Below are 18,659 nucleotides of genomic sequence, written 5' to 3'. Positions count from 1 at the left end.
TCTGCACAAGCATACGAATTGTATGCGGTTTTGAGGGCATTGAAAAGACTGAAAGGGAAAAAGGGAACAATTTTCACTGATTGGAGGTATGCCTTCGGGGTGGTTCATACATTTGGAAAGATTTGGGAAGAGAGAGGGCTGATCAATACAAGGGGAAATGAACTAATGCATGGGGAATTGATCCGACAAATCCTGGAAGCACTGAGAGGGCCAGAAGAAATTGCTGTGGTCCATGTGAAAGGGCCTCAGACAGGAATTCAGTTTCGAACCAGAGGGAACAATTTGGCGGATCAGGAGGCCAAAACTGCGGCACTTATGGTGGTAAGTGCCCCAGAGATTGAAAGAGAAGAAAACCCTGAGGATTCCCCTCAGCCCTCCCCAAAGGAAATTGAATGCTATGAAAAGATTGGAGGTGAATTGAAAGAAGGTAAGTGGAGGCTACCTGATGGGAGGGAATTAGTTTCCAGAGGATTTACTCGGAGGATTGTGCAAAGGTTGTACCAGAAAACATACACTGGGGGGCACAAGCCCTGGCAGAGCAATTTCTAAAATTTTTCGTGTGCAAGGGAATTTATGAATTGGCGAGACAGGAGGTACAAGGGTGTTTGATTTGTCAAAAGATAAACAAATCAAGAGCCAGGAAGGCTGCCCTGGGGAGTCGCCCTATTGCGTACCGACCATTTGAAAGAATTCAAGTTGATTTTACTGAATTGCCAAAAGTGAGAAAGTTCAAATTTGTATTGGTGATTGTAGATAAATTGACTCATTGGGTAGAAGCCTTCCCCAGCTCTCGAGCAACGGCGCAGACGGTGGCCAGAAAATTGTTAGAGGAAATTGTAGCCCAATATGGGGCAGTAAATTACATTGATTCAGATTAGGGGACACATTTTACATCAAAAGTTATAAATCAAATGGCTGATGCTTTGGGCATTCAGTGGGAGTACCACACTCTGTGGCACCCCCCGAGTTCAGGACAAGTGGAAAGGATGAATCAGACTTTGAAGGCACAGTTATCAAAATTGATTTTGGAGACAAAGATGTCCTGGTTGAAGTGTCTGCCCTTGGCTTTGCTTAATATCCGAACCATGCCTCATTCAGAGACGGGGCTCTCACCGTTCGAAATGCTGTATAGGATGCCATACAAGCATGGAATGCCGGTGGGACACCACAGATTTGAGAATGGTCAGATCCAACAATACCTGGTTGCGATCAACAGAAACTTAGAGGAATTTCGAAAACAGGGAATAGTGACACAGAGTGCTCTTCTGGGGTTCACTATTCACAAATTTCAGCCTGGGGACAAGGTGTTTGTAAAAGTGTGGAAAGACGCACCGCTCTCTCCTCACTGGGAAGGTCCTTTTCTTGTGCTCCTGACAACAGACACGGCCATTCGGACAGAGGAAAAAGGCTGGACACATGCGTCTAGGGTGAAGAAAGCCAAGCAGCAGGAGGAAGCACCTGACTGGAGGGGCACTTCTTCCCCCGGTGACTTGATGATCCAACTCCAACGTCCTCGTAAATGACCAACAGCGAGCAGATAAGTTGTATACTGTCAGATTGTGTATGTTATCCCTCTGTACACCTTAAGTGTGAATATTGTCAGGGGGCTTTTGTTGTTCATTGCAGAAGGGGACAGAGGCCAAAAGGACGGTGTACCCAGTGTTTAGAGGAGGAGCTTGAATTGACTGACTGTATCCTGACCTTAGCCACCAATTTGAGTATCATTGAATTAGATTCTCAGGAGTGGTTTCGTATTTTTCAAAATGGGGTGCATGGGAAGCTTAGATCTCAAGCAGAAATCTTAGATATGGAGTGCTGGAAGTCCATCAGGGTCCTGTGCAGTTCTGATGCAATTAGGGTGTCACAGTGGGGCGCCTTTAAGAGGAGGTATGCGGCTAAGTCCGAGGGCGTCTTCCCTGAAGAGTACTCCTGCTGCCGCGAAGATGGTCTTCCTCGCCGCTGGTGGCACCCCAGGGGGCGGAGGCAAAGGCGGAGGAGTACGCCTAGTGGGAATCCTGATTGGCCTGAGCCTAGTCATGGGCGGGACGCAGAGTCTGCGCACTGAGGTCCCCAAGAAAGGCGGAAGCGAGAGCTCCACAGATGAGTGCGAAAAGTGCACTCAGGTGGTCCCAGTCGCAGGGGACTGGGGACACTCGGCATACCAAGCCCCAGAGGAATGTCTTGGAGGAACTGGCAGGTACTGTTGGAGAAATGGCACTCGGGTGAAATTATGTGAATTGGAAATCGGGACTTGGTGTATCAATCCCAAGGCTGGGTTAAGGAACGGACAGTCAAATGATCACAAGCACCAAATGAGGAAACGAAGCATGGAACTGATGTCAATCCCCATTTGTAACCAGTGTAACCGAACCATGTGGGTCGGGGGGAAGACAGAATCTATTTTCATTGCATATCACCAGGTGAACCCACTGTGTTATGATAACATAAAGCTGGAAATATGCATGATGAATGAGAAAATGTACTGTAAGATTGCCCTGAACAAGGACCCGCTCATATTGGACCTGGCACCGGCAAGCGATGACAGGTTGTGCCTACAATATGATAGGGTGGTTTGTTTTGCAAAAAATTAAAATAGTGAGGATCCTGAGGGAAGGATGAGAGAGATAACTCAGGAGCGGAAATGAAGGGAGTCAGAATCGAGAAGACAGAGAGTTGAACATGAACGATTGAAAACATTGGGTGAACAGTATAAAATACTGGAAAGACAATATGTTGATGGGGAATTACCTTCCCCAGACAAAAACCTGTTCATTGATTTGATGCAAGAAATCGCAACAGATTTGAGTTTGTCAAATTGTTGAATTTGTGGGAGGCTGAAATCTGCAGAAAAATGGCCTTGGAAAGGGGAAGGTTAGGCTCCAGAACAGCTCTTGAAATGGGACAATCCAAGGGTCTCAAAACTGGCGCAGAGACCCGAGGGGTGGATTTTAGATCAAAGAGTGATTAGCACAATCTGTGTCAGTCAGGAGGGAAGAGAGTACACCGAAATGGTGGGATACACTCTGCGTGCATCTACCCTGATGTTGAACTAAGACATGAAAAGCAGAACCTGGCACCCAGCCCCTCCTTTGAGGTATTGGAGCCGAAAAAAACAATACAAATTGTGAATAGAACAAAAGAATAGGATTGTGCTGGGTCAAAAATCCAGGAGCCAACCCTTTCCAATCCTTGGAGAGTATAAGGGAATACTGGGGAGACCCAGGGAAAATAAATCTTAAGTGGAAAGCCCTTGATGGAATTTACTGGATATATGAGAAAAAGGCATACAGTGAATTACCCTCAAGGTGGAAGGGGTCATGCTCTTTAGGCATGATCCCACCAGTTTTCTTTACTGTCTCGAGGACAAAAAGTAATCTGTTAGGGGCTCCGTTATACGAGACCCTGAGAAGGGAGAAGAGGAGTCTGAAAAAGATAATACTGGTGATAAGTGGTAAACAAGCTTGGGGAGAGGAAGAGTGGCCAGCGGAATGAATAATTGATTGTTATAGGCCAGCCACGTGGGCTCAGTGTGGAAGTCACGGGTATAGGACTCTGATTTATCTACTGAACAGACTGATTAGGCTGCAAGCAGTTATGGAAATTGTTTCAAATCACACCTCCGAAGCCCTGGATTTACTAAGTTGGCAGCACACCCAGGTATGGGCTTTTGTGTACCAGAATCGAATAGCTCTAGACTATTTGCTGGCTGAGGAAGGGGGAGTGTGTGGAAAATTCAATGAGTCAGAATGTTGTATCGAGATCAATGATTATGGAGAGACCATAAGAGGTTTGGTGGCCGAAATCAAAAAGGTGGCCCGTGACCCGGTCCAAAAGTGGAATTCCATTTTACAGTCTTCATGGTGGGACGACCTATTTGATGGGGCATGGTGGAACAAAGTGATGTTTCTTGTGCTCTGTTCAGCAGCCGGAATCCTATTCCTCCCTTGTCTGATTCCATGCTTTGTCAGACTGATCCACTCTGTGGTCCAGGGTATGCAGATTGCAATAATTCCCGTAGATTCTGAGGGAGCTTCCGGAGACAACGCATCCAAGATCATGCGGTTGGGAGAAGGAAAGTAGGCCGGCAATGCTGCAGAGGCATTGGCAAAATTCGAGAAACAGACAACTGTAGAAATGAATAATGTGATATATCAGGGCATCCCACAAGGTGAGTACCGAGTAGTGTAAAGGAGTACTCCATTTGTGAGGAACCCTTAATGGTGATGGGTAGAGGTAGGAAATTAAAAATTTAACAATTTGTGAGCATGAATTAAGTTGGTGAAAAAAATGGGGAGGGATTGTAGTATATAGTAGAGATAATTCATGCTATATATGTGTATAAAATATTGTAAAATCCAAGTTATGTCTTTGACCACCTCGGCTGGGAGCATAGTCTTATTTCTATTCAATTAGTTCCCGGACAATGTTAAGGTAATATCAAGTCTGTTAACGTATGAATGAAACCTTCCCGGGCCATGATTGCTGACTTCCCTGGAATGTCTAAGCCACTCATGAGGACTTGCACCTGGGAAGATTGCATCTACCAAACTCAAGCACCCGAGCCACTCTGCTACATGTGAATGCAGGCTCTTCCGAAGAGTTCAGACAACCATCCAGACATCTGGACTGGCTTTTGTATCTGTATGGTCCCAGTTCTACATGTGAAGGGACACAAAGGAACATTCAGTCATTTCTGCCTCAGGCAGAATAAACTGTATATAAGCTAGCTGCATGAAGCAGTCGGGGTGAACCACTGGGGAGACGCTGACACTTTGTTGGTCGGATCTCAGTTCACCCAGCGCCGACACCCGGGGCTGACACTGCCTTGGCTGTGGTGGTTTTTCAAAATTCTATTTTGGTTAACGATCTAATAAATCTTTGTTAAATTTTATTATAAATTTGGCTGTCGATTTGATCATTTATAACACATGTTGCACTACTTCTCCATGCTATGAATTCCAAATGCATCTCACCTCTCAGATGAATGTGTGGAAAACGTCAATCACTTGTTTTTTAAATTTTTAAATATTTAATAGTAATAAAAATAGTTATAAAAATATTATTACAATTAGAGTAATAATAATTTAGGCAATTTGAATTAAGACAATATGAGACAATAAAAACAAAGAGTTACCGACATCCGGGTACCTTTTTCTGGGCAGCACAAGCCCGAAAAAGGACACCCGTTAACAAAGGATTAACCCTTAAAAACAACAGCCTGTTGCATATTCATACACTTCATGCATGATGCATAAATTCCATTCAAACACAGGATTCGGCCTGGTCATCGTCAACTTCTTCCTCCTAATCCTAACAGTGCCTTCGAGGCGGGAAGAAGTTCCGTTCTTCTGATAAGGGAGCAATAAATTCTTTTTCTCCGAAAGATTTTGGTGTCCTGTGGCTGCTATCTTGCTGCAAGTCCTTTCTTTAAAATAAAGCATCCTACATAGCACACTTTCTAGTTTAACAATTCTTATAACCTAAAACTATATTTAACACACTACTGAAGAGAATTAATACAGCATTACTTTCTAACACAACACATATAATATTCGTTTTAATATTTGCGAAAAGCCAATCATAAAATATGCATTTTTCACAATCCCCACTCTTATTCTTTGTAAGTCATTTGGCTTGAGCAATATTTCTTGTCTACTTGCATCTTCTGGACTATGCTGGCAAAATAAAATATAGGATTACACAAGGAAGAATATCAAGACAGTTCGAAAATCTTAATTTCTTCTAATACATTCTCCCCCAGCTAAGTTTTAGCATTGTTTTCTAATTTTTGGACTGGTACCTGGGTTATTATATGCATTTTTTTTTTTCTTCTTTGATTCCTTTTGCTTGTTTCTAGAATGACTTTTCTGTGATCATCAATTTTGAACACTCTGATATATTAAACTTTCCACAAACACTCCTTTCTTTAACCAATAAATAGTCCAAAGCCAACCTATTCTGGTACACTACTGTTTTTGTTTGGCTTTGCTGACTTGATATTAACTCTAATGTCTGGGCGACTTTATTTGCTATCATTTCTATAACTGCTTGGAGTCTTGTTACACGACTCAACATACAATTTGGGGTCAATACAGAGTTAAATTTCTGTGCTGGTTTTACCTTTTTGTTTACTATTTGTTTTTGGGTTTTTTTTGTTTTGTTTTTTTTTTTACCAAATCTTGAGCCGTATCTTTAAGATTAAATGTAAAACAAATCCATCTCTCTCCTTTTGGACATTCAATTCCAAATCTATTACCACTTTTTCCTAAGTTTCTGGTAATCAAATAATTTTCTCCATTTTGCTTACATGTTCTTAATTTGGATGGGTTATAACAGTGGCTGTTGACATAGGCGTGTGTAATAAAAGAGGAACTTTGGTTTCTTTCTATGTGATGCTTTCGGTAGCATTTGTGACACAATCTTGCTGGTATCCCGAAAGGGATAAAACAACAAATGAGTGCCAGAAACAGGAATAATAGAGGTCCAGTATGGCTTATACTCCCACCTCCCATGCCTGTGAGGTAGCAACCCACAGCAGGTGTATTTGATCTTCTTGGTGGCGAAATACAGAGGCCAATCTGGTCTTGCCCTCTATTTCCTTGTCACTTTCTCTTAACTAATTTCCAGGCAAATTGTTTTTGACACCCCTTAACTGTAGTTTCCCACTGTTCCTCAGGCATCTTTCATTCAACAGGCACTAATAATTCCCATCCATAAAACAAAGTTATTACTTTAACACTTTTTGCAATAAGAGCATAAATTTTGTGAACTACAATACTAACTATTCCCACAATTCAAGCATTCACTTATAACCCAGCTAGCATGTCCAATATTGGGATGAATCAAATAAAGTTTACAGTATGATACTGGTGAAAGTAGTACTTCCCCTTCTTCCCTGTACAATTCATGGGCTCAGATCAGAATACAAAAACAGTCTTGACCCCTCTGTCTGAAGTATTCCTCCCCAAGGAGATGTTTTATTCAGGCAGTGCTTGGAACCACTGATATAAGCATTGCCTCATTTCTTAATTAGGTGTTATTCTTTGTACCTTTCTTGGATCATTTGGCTTTTCCCAAACTATTACCACTCAGTTCCTATTGGGAAGTCAGTTCGGTATCAGCCAGTTTAAATGTGATAGTTCATTCCTCAGGTTCCTTCACAAGTCCTTTGATTCTGCTGGCATGAATGCACCCTCTTTCTGTGATTCCGATTGTTGCTTCAGTAGTACCTGGAAAGGACTTCTTAATAACATAGTTATAAAAGAAAGACAATACTGCATTAACTTTTACCATTCACTTTTCTTCCAAACTTTCTCTTAGCTAAAAGCTTTCTTCACAGCAGCCTCTTCTTATATCCAGTTGTGCTAATAGTTGCAGAGGCAAATTCTTCTTTCTGTGAGTTACCGTTAGTTAAATAAGAAAGGCCAGACCAATTTTAACACGAGATGTATCACATCTATTGCTTTTTACTTTTTGGGCAACATTTAATTGTTTGAGCCTTACAAATCCATTCTTCAGAAAAAAAAAAAAAACCAAAACCAAAAAAACCCAACTTCTTTTTAACAGCAAACAAAAAAAACAACAACAAAAAAACCTTCTTACTTAAGAAAAACAAACCACTTTGTGAGGTTTGGAGAGTCAGCAATCTCTGCTCTGATTTTATCTTTTAGTGCTAGCCCCCTCCCCCTCTTCTCACAGCCTTGCTGTCAATGCTGTTCTTCCCCCTTCCCCCACTGCTGCCACTTTGCTGCAGTGCCGGAGCAGGGGAGAGCGGCCTCGGGCATGGGGACCCTGGGGACATGCCTTGGGTCTCTTTTTCCCCCTTTCTCTCTCTCTCTCTCTTTCGACCCACTTACCGGGGCCGACGCTGCCATCCTAGACTCGGGACCCCGACAGTCTGGGAGCCACCCCGGCAGTTCCCCACTGAGCCAGCCCCACTCCTGGCCGGCAAACCCGTGTAATCTGCTCCCAGCACCGCCGCCGGGTCACCTCCATGGATCGGTCCCTGCCACAGCCCCCGAGACCCCACCGCTCATAGGGAGCAGTCAGACACCTCCCAGCCTCGGTAACCTCAAAACTTGGCGACCTCAGGTGCTCCTGACATTCTTTTTCTTTCTATAGTCAACTTATCCTCTTTTCCCTTCGAGGACGGCCCGTTCTGCTAAACCCTTTCCGGACCCCAGCTCAGCACTGAATAACCTCCTAACAACCATGTGTTAAGACACTTCCCTGCCTTTCATGCAAAAAACCTGCATTCACACTTCTGCTCTCTTCCAGCACCAAGATGCTATCATTCCACATTTCAACATCCCACAGTTTGCCAACCACCCCCCTACTTTAACTTCTCTCTTTCTTCTCTTCTTACTTTTTTTTTCTTTGATTCAACTCACCTCAGACGGTACGAGGTGCACTCAACTAATTTACTTCCAAAAGTAAGCTTACAACTTTCTTTTACTAGGGTTGCAGTAGCTGTTATAACTTAAATACATACTGGCTAGCTGTAGCTTACTGGATCTAACATCTTTGATATATAAGCTACTAGATTTTTTACTCTTCCTCACTCCTGAATTAAAATTTTATGAGCTACTCCATTTTCTGTATTTATGTATAGATGATAAAGGATTTTTCTAACAAGGGTAAGCTTAAAGCTGGTACCTAGGCTAGTTTTAACTTCAACTCTTAATTTAATAATATCTTCCTTGGTCCATTTTATATCATCTCTCTCTGTCAATTTTTCATACACAAATTTTACTGCCTGTGTGTACCCCTCAATCCATAATCTATATTATTTCAATAATCTAAGTAATTTTCTGGTCTCCCTCTTTGAAGAGGGAGGGAGAAGGGATAAAATTCCTGCAATTCTCTCATGGTTGGGTTTCCAGCTACCTTTATTTATTAAGTGTCTAAGATATTTTACCTCTAGTTCTACAAATTACAGTTTCCCTTTTGATACCCTTAGTTTTCTTTTCCCGAGAAAATATAAAAGTTGTATAGTAGCCTCTCTCACTTCAACTTCAGCCTTCTTAGATAGTAAAAATCATCCACATATTGGATAATTTGTATTCCAGGAGGAGTAGGGAAATCTTGTAGTATTGTTTCTAAAGCTTGCCCAAATAAGTTTGGGATTCCATAAACTCCTGTGGTAACTTTGTCTATCTTAATTGCTGCTTTCTCCCAGTTTTTGTTTTTTTTGGATCCTCCCATTAGGAGGCAAAAATATCTCCCATCCAAATTTTACTTTCCTCCCTCAATTACCACATCTTTAATGACCAGAACTGTAAAACTTTCTCCTTTTTCCCCTGTTTCTTCCACTGTATATTTGCTCACACTGTAGCCCTTTTGGAATATTCAACGGGCAGGTTGTCTCTGCCCGTGTCTACTACAAATTCCAATCTTTATTCTTGGGGAGCCACTTAGAAAGTTATCACAGGCTCCAGATGGTATTGGTCCCCTAAAAAATAGAGCTTATGACCTCCCTATTCCCCCTCTGTGCCCATCTCTTTAAAGATTTTCAGATCTTCCACTTGCTTAGGACCATTTTCCTATCTCTCTTAAGTTTATCTATTTAGTTGGAGTTTCTTCTTTTCCCTCTAAAAAGCTGTCCCTTAATAACCTTTTCTTGCATTTCACCTTTGATATGCTGTCTCATTTATTCCCTTGATTATGTAATTACAATAATTGTTCATGTGTTTACTCCCCTCATTATTTTGACCCCACTCAGGAGGTACAGTTAGCATTTTGTCTTCTCCGGGGGTTCTAGCAGATTACTTTTTTTTCCCCAAGCTTTTATTCCAGATATTCTGATTCACTGCTTTTCTCCCCAAGGAAAATATTATTTTCATTATAGACCGCACCTCTTCTAAAGCATAAATTTTTGGACTTAGAAATTGGTCCAACTGTTCAGCTATACCTATGAGATCCTCCAAATATCCCTTTTATTTGTTTATTAAAATGTCTGACCTCAGACAAAGTCAAAGGAGCATTTACAAACCCTGGTCCGCCCCCTCCTATGGGAACCTCTCTTAATGGAAATAGAGCAATCCCGTTATCCCATTGTTTTTGGATTTTTACCTTCTATAGCCTTTCTCCTGTATTTTTAGAAAGAATCAGGAGAGGGCTTTCTTTTAACTGAACTTTTAGTATTTCGATAAGGTGATTCCTTTAGAGAGTTCCCCTGACCATCCGGAGCTGCGGTTACCAAGGGAACGGAGCTCGGGGCAGGACGGGTGGGACTCGGCTTAGCTCTGGGTCTCGGCCCTCCGCAGGCGGGGTCTGCAGGCGGGATCGCCCGAGCGGTGTTCCGGCGCAGACCGAGCTGGAGCGTGGAGAGCCCCCGCATGGCCAATGGTGGCTGATCCGGCAGAGGCAAAGCCGGCGAGAGACCCCGGCTGCAGCGGCGGCAGCCGACCGGAGTCAGGGCAGCCGGGGATGGGACGGACGGGGCACACGGACTGTGCCGGAGCCGGCACAAGGGCTGGGGGGGCGGTGCAGCCGCCAACGAGTGGGGAAACAAACGGGAATGGATGAGGTAATCTTTTGTTCCCAGCCTTTTTCTCTCACCGTTTCTCTTTTATTACTCTTTAAAGATGTTATTTTCTTACACTCTCCACCCCCCCAGCATGTGGTATATTCCTTTTTTTCTGGATTAAAAGGTTTTTTACAAATAAATCCAGAGCTTAATGAAGCTAAACTTCTGCTTGGAAACTTTGAAATGGTCGACGAGCTAACTCACGACATTCTCATGTTGTTTTTCTCATCACCTTTTTATTTATCCTCTGGCAAATTGTACATTTTTCAGTTACTTGTTTTTCTACTCTAAAAATCTTAATGCACCCGTAGTTCCTTAAAAAAATCACACAAAGCCTGAGTATCCCACTGGGCTTTTTGATACATGTCTTTTACTGTTCCCTAGTAAGCATTTTAGTATCTAATTGTCTTCCATGAAGATTTTTCCATTTCCCCAATTTATTCATCACCTATCGTAATTCTTTCTTTCTTTTTTTTTTTTTCCCCTCAGCTTCCCTAAATTTTGGAATTTCCAATTTTTCCTCATTTGGAGTTAATATTAACTCTTTCAGCTCTATTTTCTGCTGCATCTTTAGCTTCCTGATCTGCCAAAATATTTCCTCCTATTTCTAGGGTCTTTACCTTTTGGTCTCCCTTAACATGTACTATAGCCATCTCTCTTAGGTAATTTTTCTTAAGGTATGTGCTGCTCTAAAGGCATACCTTGAATCAATATAACTCCTTTCTTTTGTGTTAGATATTCTAGTGCTCTTTTTAAAGTATATAATTCACAAGTCTAGAGCCTTCTAGTTTAAGGTTAATTGGTTAATTTCCCTTTTTCTATAGTTTGCATGTTTCTCTCATCAACTTCTGCATGCCCTGTATTTTGCAAGGAGCTGTATTTCTGTTTGCTAACATAACTCCCAAAGGCCTATCTTGGGATATCTCTTCTAGTATACTTTTAGTCCCCTTTTTCCTCTATCCAACTTACTGGTTTTCTGCCCCATTCTCAATATTTTATCTCTTTGTCCCCTGTTTCTGTTCTTGACTTTTTACTAGCAACTTGAATACCGCTTTTCTTTCAACCACTTACACCCAAAACAAACCCCGTGTACACTCCCCCTGGCTTCAAGGAGATGTGCTAAAGCTTAAAATGCATAATCCACAATACTCATACTTTCATTCATCTACATTCACTCACTTTTATTTCTCATTCACCTTCACACATTCCTTTACACCCTCAAGACACAAAGTGGATTCTTATCACCAGAAAATCACAGGTCCCTGTGCCCCCCACCCTTTGCCTTGGGGTTGGCCTCCAGGTCTCAGTACCTCCGGGCCTCCTGAAAGGGCCCTGACTCCGGTTGCCTCGGTTCCTGTTCACCTGTGAGGCTGTCTGCGTGTCACTCACACTCTTCAGGTATGGCTCCCTCACACACTGGAAGACCAATAGCCTGGTCTGCAGGTCACACACGCCCTTCAGCCACAGAGTCCCCACCTGCCCAAGGACACTAGCCTGGTCTGCAGGTCACACACGCCCTTCGGCCACAGAGTCCCCACCTGCCCGAGGACACTAGCCTGGTCTGCAGGTCACACACGCCCTTTGGCCACAGAGTCCCCACCTGCCCGAGGACACTAGCCTGGTCTGCGGGTCAACTGCCCCTCCCTTCCCACCCGCCTGGGAAGTTGAGGCTTTGTGTGTGACTCACTCTCACACACACAATAAGACAACAATAAGGTACCTTTTACTTTCACATCACCTATTGCAAGTTTAGGTGCTTCTGGCCAGTCCCAGTGTCATTGGATATCCCTCCATCCAGCTGTGTTGTCCAACCCCAGATACTCTTGGCTATTTTTCCCTCAATCCTGCCGCGCTGTCCAACCCCAGATCCTGTTGGGTATTTTCCCTCAATCCAGCTGTGTTGTTCAACCCCAGATGCTCTCGGGCATTTTCTGTCCCTTAACCCAGTGGTGTGGTACAACTACAGATGCTAGGCATTTATTTTGGCTGTGTTGTCCAACCCCGGGTGTTCTTAGGGCAGTTTTTTTATCCCTCAATCTAGCTGTGTTGTCCAACCCCGGATGCTGTTGAGCAAAATTTTCACCCCTCAATCTAGCTGTGTGGTCCAACCCTGGATGCTCTTGGGTATATCCTCACTCCGGCAGAATTGTGCTCAACCCTGCTCTTGGATGCTATTGGAATTTAAATCCCTCAACCCCGCAGGTTTTTAGGGGCCCCTCCTGTCCCGTTTCCTAGTGGATTGGGCTAGGAAACCTTGCTCCCTACTTCCGAGGGGTCCAACCCCTCCCTGAGACCCAGTCCCAGTTACCCCGGGGGATTCTTTCACTCCTCTTATCACTCACTTCGTCTCTTTACTGGCCGCTTTTCTCGCGAAAAGTCGGAAACGCAGCATGGGAGACTCCGCACTCACTTGGCAGGTCTGGGACAACCAGCCCGCCTCTCATTCACACACATTCATCTCCCCCACTGCCCCCCCCCCCGAGAAATACTTACCAATCCCTTTTCCTTCCCGGGTTCTTCGTGAGCACTACTAGTCTTAGGGGGCCAATTACGGCGGTTTTAGGGAGCCTTTTTCCCTTCTCTTTGTTTTATTGCCTCCTTTTGTCCACCGATCCTAACCTGCGTCTGATGGTGACTCCAGGGGAAACAGAGCGAGGCTGCCAAATCGGGCAGGGCGCGCCTCCCCACTCTGACTCTCTCAAAGCACCACCAGCGAGGTGTGTTAACCATCCTCTGCTACCAATTGTGAAAAACGCCAATCACTTGTTTTTTAAATTTTTAAATATTTAATAGTAATAAAAATAGTTATAAAAATAGTAATACAATTAGAGTAATAATATTTTAGGCAATTTGAATTAAGACAATATGAGACAATAAAAACAAAGAGTTACAGTCGTCCGGGTACATTTTCCTGGGCAGCACAAGTCCGAAAAAGGACACCCGTTAACAAAGGATTAACCCTTAAAAACAACAGCCTGTTGCATATTCATACACTTCATGCATGATGCATAAATTCCATTCAAACACAGGATTCGGCCTGGTCATCGTCAACTTCTTTCTCCTAATCCTAACAGCGCCTTTGAGGCGGGAAGAAGTTCCGTTCTTCTGATAAGGGAGCAATAAATTCTTTTTCTCCGAAAGATTTAGGTGTCCTGTGGCTGCTATCTTGCTGCAAGTCCTTTCTTTAAAATAAAGCATCCTACATAGCACACTTTCTAGTTTAAGAATTCTTATAACCTAAAACTATATTTAACACACTACTGAAGAGAATTAATACAGCATTACTTTCTAACACAACACATATAATATTCGTTTTAATATTTGCGAAAAGCCAATCATAAAATACGCATTTTTCAAAAATGACTTAGCGAGTTTTAGCCACTCTAAAATACCATGAGCTACACACAGTTTGCCTTGCCCTGGTTTTGTTGGAAAGCAATGCTGGAGCCGTAAGTGCAGTGCTTATGCCCGTGCAGGTCGGGCCTCAGCAGGGACATTGCACAGCGGCAAGGGAGGAGATTTCCACAGGCACGGGGGCGAGCATGGAATGGACACGCAGAGAAACGGGAGAGTTCCCAGCTCAGAGAGACCCTGCAGAGGAGGGCATCTTGTCCCTCCTCAGGGCCTGAAAGAAACAGGGCAGGAGATCTTTCTCCTTTTAATGCCTTTATTAAAAGTGATCAGCACAAGGCTGGGAGGCCCTTTAAGGTCCTTTAGCAGTCGTCACTGCCCAGAGTGACTCAGAGTAGGAGGAAAGGGTAGCTTTGTTCACTCGGGGGCAGACCTGGGGATCCTCGCCTCAGGAAAGCACATGTGGGTAGATACTCCTGGATCCTACTTTCCCACTTTCCCATCTAGAGTCCTGGCTCTAACCAACATCTGGTGAGGGGCCATTAAGGTTTTCAGCATCTCTGCTGGCTCCAGACATCACCCCGGATGTCTAGACACTATTTTGATTTCTTAATTTTGGGTTGGCTCGTTGTTTTTGGGGGTTTATTGGCTGAGTTTGGTGGTGGGCTTGCCCAAGTGCATCTTGGCTCCAAGGTTATTTGCATGTCAATTCCAAGGTCCCCTCCTTTCACTGTCCGAGAAAAGCCATCTACCTGGCTCAGGCGGGGTGGTACTGATACAATAGAGAATTAACGACTGACAGTCGCACGTCAATCTCGTCTTTTCACCGTCGGGGTGCCATCTCCCAGGAAACAGCAGGGCTACGACTCGGGACGGTCCCCGCCCCTAGGACCAACCCGTGCGACCCCCGCGGGCCCCCACCCCGGCTCAGCCGGGACCCACGCCGCGGTGGGGGGGGCCGCCGTTCCCGGGGCGGGCCGGTCCCCGCTGGCACCACCCGTGGGGCTCCCCCGGCCCCGCCGGGACCCGTGCCTGAAGGGGGGGCACCCCACCGCTCCCGGGTCACCAGGCAGCGGCGGGATGGCTCAGGGCACTATCAAGAACAGGTAATTAAAAGGAAACTGTTAACAGGAGATTACAACACGAAATTATCAACAAGAAATAGTTAGAACTCCAACCTGGCAGCTATTGGTTTAAGTTGTGAACTCTGCAACCTTTTAAAAAAAATGGGTAACCTTTTGTTGTTCATAACAAGGCCCTTTAAGGGTCTTCAGGCCTCTTTGAAGAGGAGTTTTTCTCTCTTTAGGGGTTTGGGGGGGGATCCCACTACTTCAAGGGTGTTTTTTCCTCCCCATTTTAGGGTGTTTTTGGGGCCGCAGTCACACAAGCACCTTTCAAGGTGAGGATTGTGATGGCTTTAAGTGACATTTTTATGGGGCCCCCACTCCAAGCCCCTGATGGGGTGTTTTGCCTCTCAGGGTGGAATTTTGGGGTTCTCTCTACCATCGGCACTTTAAGGGCCCCCACTTTGGTCGGGTCCCACTATAAGTCCCCTTAAAAGGGCAACAGCACTGCCGTTGATTCCGACAGCAGAGCCCGGGGAGGGGTTGGAGATCCGGGGAAGGTTGGGGGTCCCAGGGAGGTTTGGGGGTCCTGGGAGGGTTTGGGGCTTCCTGGGTGATGGCAATGGGGACTCTGTGCTGGGTATAAACTGTTGTGAGGGGTTCCTGGGGGGGTAGTTGTGTATACCGGGGGTTTTGGGGGTCATGGTGGATTTTTGGGGGTTCCCGGGGGGTTGTCAGGGGTCCCAAAGGGGGGATTTGGCGATGCCAGGGGGAACCCAAGGCTGTTTTGGGTTACCTGTCGGTGACAGAGACGGGGATCCCGTGCCAGGTATGAACCTTCTCAGAGGGGTCTGGAGGGGTGTTGGGACATCTGTGGGAATTTTGATGTCCTGGGAGGGTTTGGGGGGTTCTGTATGGGGTTTTGCGGTCTTGGGATGTTTTTGGAGGGTCTAGTGATGGTTTTGGGGTCCTGGGAAGGTTGGGTTGTTCCAGGGGGTTTGGGGTTCCTGGGAGGTTTTGGGGGTACCTTGGCGATGCTGGTGACAGAGCTGGGACCCCGTGCCAGGTATGAGCCCCCTCACTGAGCACAGGCAGCATCAGCGTGTTCAGGGGGATCCTGGGGGGCCCAGGGGATCACCCCAACCCCCAGGGGACCCCAAATGCTAAGGGACTCCCCGAACTCCCCTTAGCGCTGGATCTGTTGCAGGCAGGAGGGCACCAGCACTCAGCCCCCACCCCCCCACCATCACAGGGGGGTTCTGGAAGAAATCTGAGGGGTCACGGACAGGTCAGGAGGACTCCCAAAGTCCTGGGAATGGAGGAACACAGGGGAACTCCCAGGAATCCCCATATACGGTTTATGGGTGATCCAGGAGGAGTTTGGAGGGGCTGGGTGGGTCATGAGGGACCCCCAGGAGTCTTGGGAGGAGGGAAGAACACGGTGACCCCCAGGATGGGTTTGGGGGTAACCGGATTGGAGCTTCCAGACGCCGAATCCGATGAGGAGAACAAGGCCGATGGCAGCGCTGACAGACACAGGGAGCACCAGGGTGAGATTCACGCTGGATTCCGGCTCTGGGAAGCACGGCATGGTCAGGAGGGGAGGGGAACCCCCATCCCGCTGCTCCACATTCTCGAGGGGAGGAACAGGGGTCCAGGGGGTCTCTGGGACAAGGAAAAGGGGGCTCTGGGGCTGGGAGAGACGGGATGGCCGAGAAGGGGGTGCGGGGGTTGTTGGTGCCGGATAAAGGGGTGCAGGGTGGAACCCATGCCCGGGGAATGGGGGTGCGGGGGGATGGCGGCGCCAAGGAATGGGGGTTCAGGGGCCCCTCGGTGCTGCGGAACGGGCGATCAGAGAGTCCCGGTGCCGGGGGGCCCCCTCAGCTCTCGCCGCCCCCCGGGGCCCCAGGAGCGCCCCCAGCCCCAGCGCTGGAGCCATCGCTGTGCTCTGCTGCTGCCCCGCCCCCTGAGCCGCTTCCGACCCCGCCATTGGCGGCGCTCCTTGCTGCTCGCCAATGGCGACCGGAGTCTCCGGTGACGTCACTGGTCGCCGGGCAAAGGAAGGCCTTGGGGTGAGACGCCCCGGGCTGGCCGGAAATGGAGTCCGGGGGTCCTCGGGCTCGTGGAAACGGTGGATCCAGAGGCTGGGAGAGGAGGATACCCAGGAAAGGGGGTGCAGGGAGTGTTGGGGCAGGATAAAGGAATGCCGGGGGTCCTAGAACTGGGGAAGGTGTTGTGGGGGCGCGGTTCCAGTGCCCAGGAACAGGGATTAAAGGGCCTCCCCGGGGAGCTCCCCAAAGCCTCTCCCAGGGGGGAGCAGGAGTTGGGTCAGTAACTCTGGGAAGAGAAAAGGGGGTGGCCCCGGCTTGGGGGGGACATGGGGGAGTCACACACTCTCCCGGGGGGACACGACCCCCGGGGACCCCCACTCACCTTCTCCCACAGGGGAGGCCGAGCCCCAGCCCAGGCAGCATCCTGGGGGGAGGGACGGGCAGGATCCGGGAAAGGGCAGCAGCTCGCGGGTGCCGCGGTTGCCTGATGACCACAAACAGGGCGGCACCGTCTGTGCCAGCGGCGCGGCCTCAGTTGGCTGAGAACGCGGTCCTGGCTGGTTGTGCGCAGCCTGGGCTCCTGCCGGCGGCTTCGCTGGGCGATTTGCCAAGTGAATTGATCGCGGAGCATTGGTCTCTGCCAGCGAGTCCTGTGAATTTGCGGAGCATTGGTCTCTGCAGAGGATTCCTAAATGTGCAGGACATTGTTCTCTGTTAGGGAGTCCTCAATTCGCACAGCATTGGCCTCTGAGAAAGGTTCCTCCATGTGCAGAGCTTTGGCCTCTGCGAAAGGTTCCTGAATTTCCTTTGAAGGTAAAGATTGACTAAAGTTGAACTTCTCGGTTTTGTCTCATCTTCACTCTGAGAGAGAATGCCAAAGGGAAATACAGGATTGGGATAATGCCCATCTTCTGGTGCAGCAGTTCGGTGGCACGCACAGCTGAGTGGATGAACTATGGTCTACTGATTGTGCTGGTTTTTGCACTGAAGAAATGCAACATTTTCTAAATGTACTAGTCTTTACTTTTTTTTTCCTGTAGTGATTGCTTAAACTGCTTAAAGGTGAACAATTTCTGCTCAAGTTTCAGTGGGTTGTTATTGTCTGGTTATTAAAATTATTAGGGAGAGGCCTCTGAATTGAGGTGCAAACGAGACCATATGTCAAAGTCAATAGTCTGGATTTTATGTAACAGTAAATGTGAGGAAGAGAGAAAGGAATAGAAAAAGCGGGAGAGGGGGTGGGGGGTTGGGAAGAGGGGGGACAAAGAGAGTGACAGAGACAGATTAGGTAGAAAATATCACCATTCCTTGGATCCCATTGGTGTGCCATAAAATCCTCTTCTGGTCTTCTCTGTGGTGAGGTCTCGCAAAATGTAAGACTCCAATGGATTCATGCAGATTTGGGCAAGGTGGGACCTCCCAGGTACCTCCCTGGGGTGGGGCAAGTTGGACTCTGTCTATTGCCACTTTCAAATAATATAAAATCTCTAGCACTAGTATATCCTTAGAGTCTGCCATGAATTGGGTTGTGTTACTTTGCATGCCCTGCAGTCATTTGGTGCAAGGCCTCAGGAATGGGTCTGGGAGCACCTTGGAGGTCTTTGATGGGAGGCTTGTGTGCAAACCTGGCCTCAGCAGACGAGTCTGTGGCCATGACTTGCCCAC

At 46.7% G+C, this 18,659-nt stretch overlaps 1 pseudogene; it reads right to left on the bottom strand.

Moving 5' to 3' along the window:
* The window catches only part of LOC132334705 (zinc finger protein 850-like), a 1,130,993-nt pseudogene that overhangs the window by 765,362 nt on the left and 346,972 nt on the right, over positions 1-18,659 (bottom strand).

Source organism: Haemorhous mexicanus, chromosome 16, assembly GCF_027477595.1.
Source record: "Haemorhous mexicanus isolate bHaeMex1 chromosome 16, bHaeMex1.pri, whole genome shotgun sequence".
Lineage (NCBI taxonomy): Eukaryota > Metazoa > Chordata > Aves > Passeriformes > Fringillidae > Haemorhous > Haemorhous mexicanus.
This window is presented reverse-complemented; position numbering and strand designations above follow the sequence as displayed.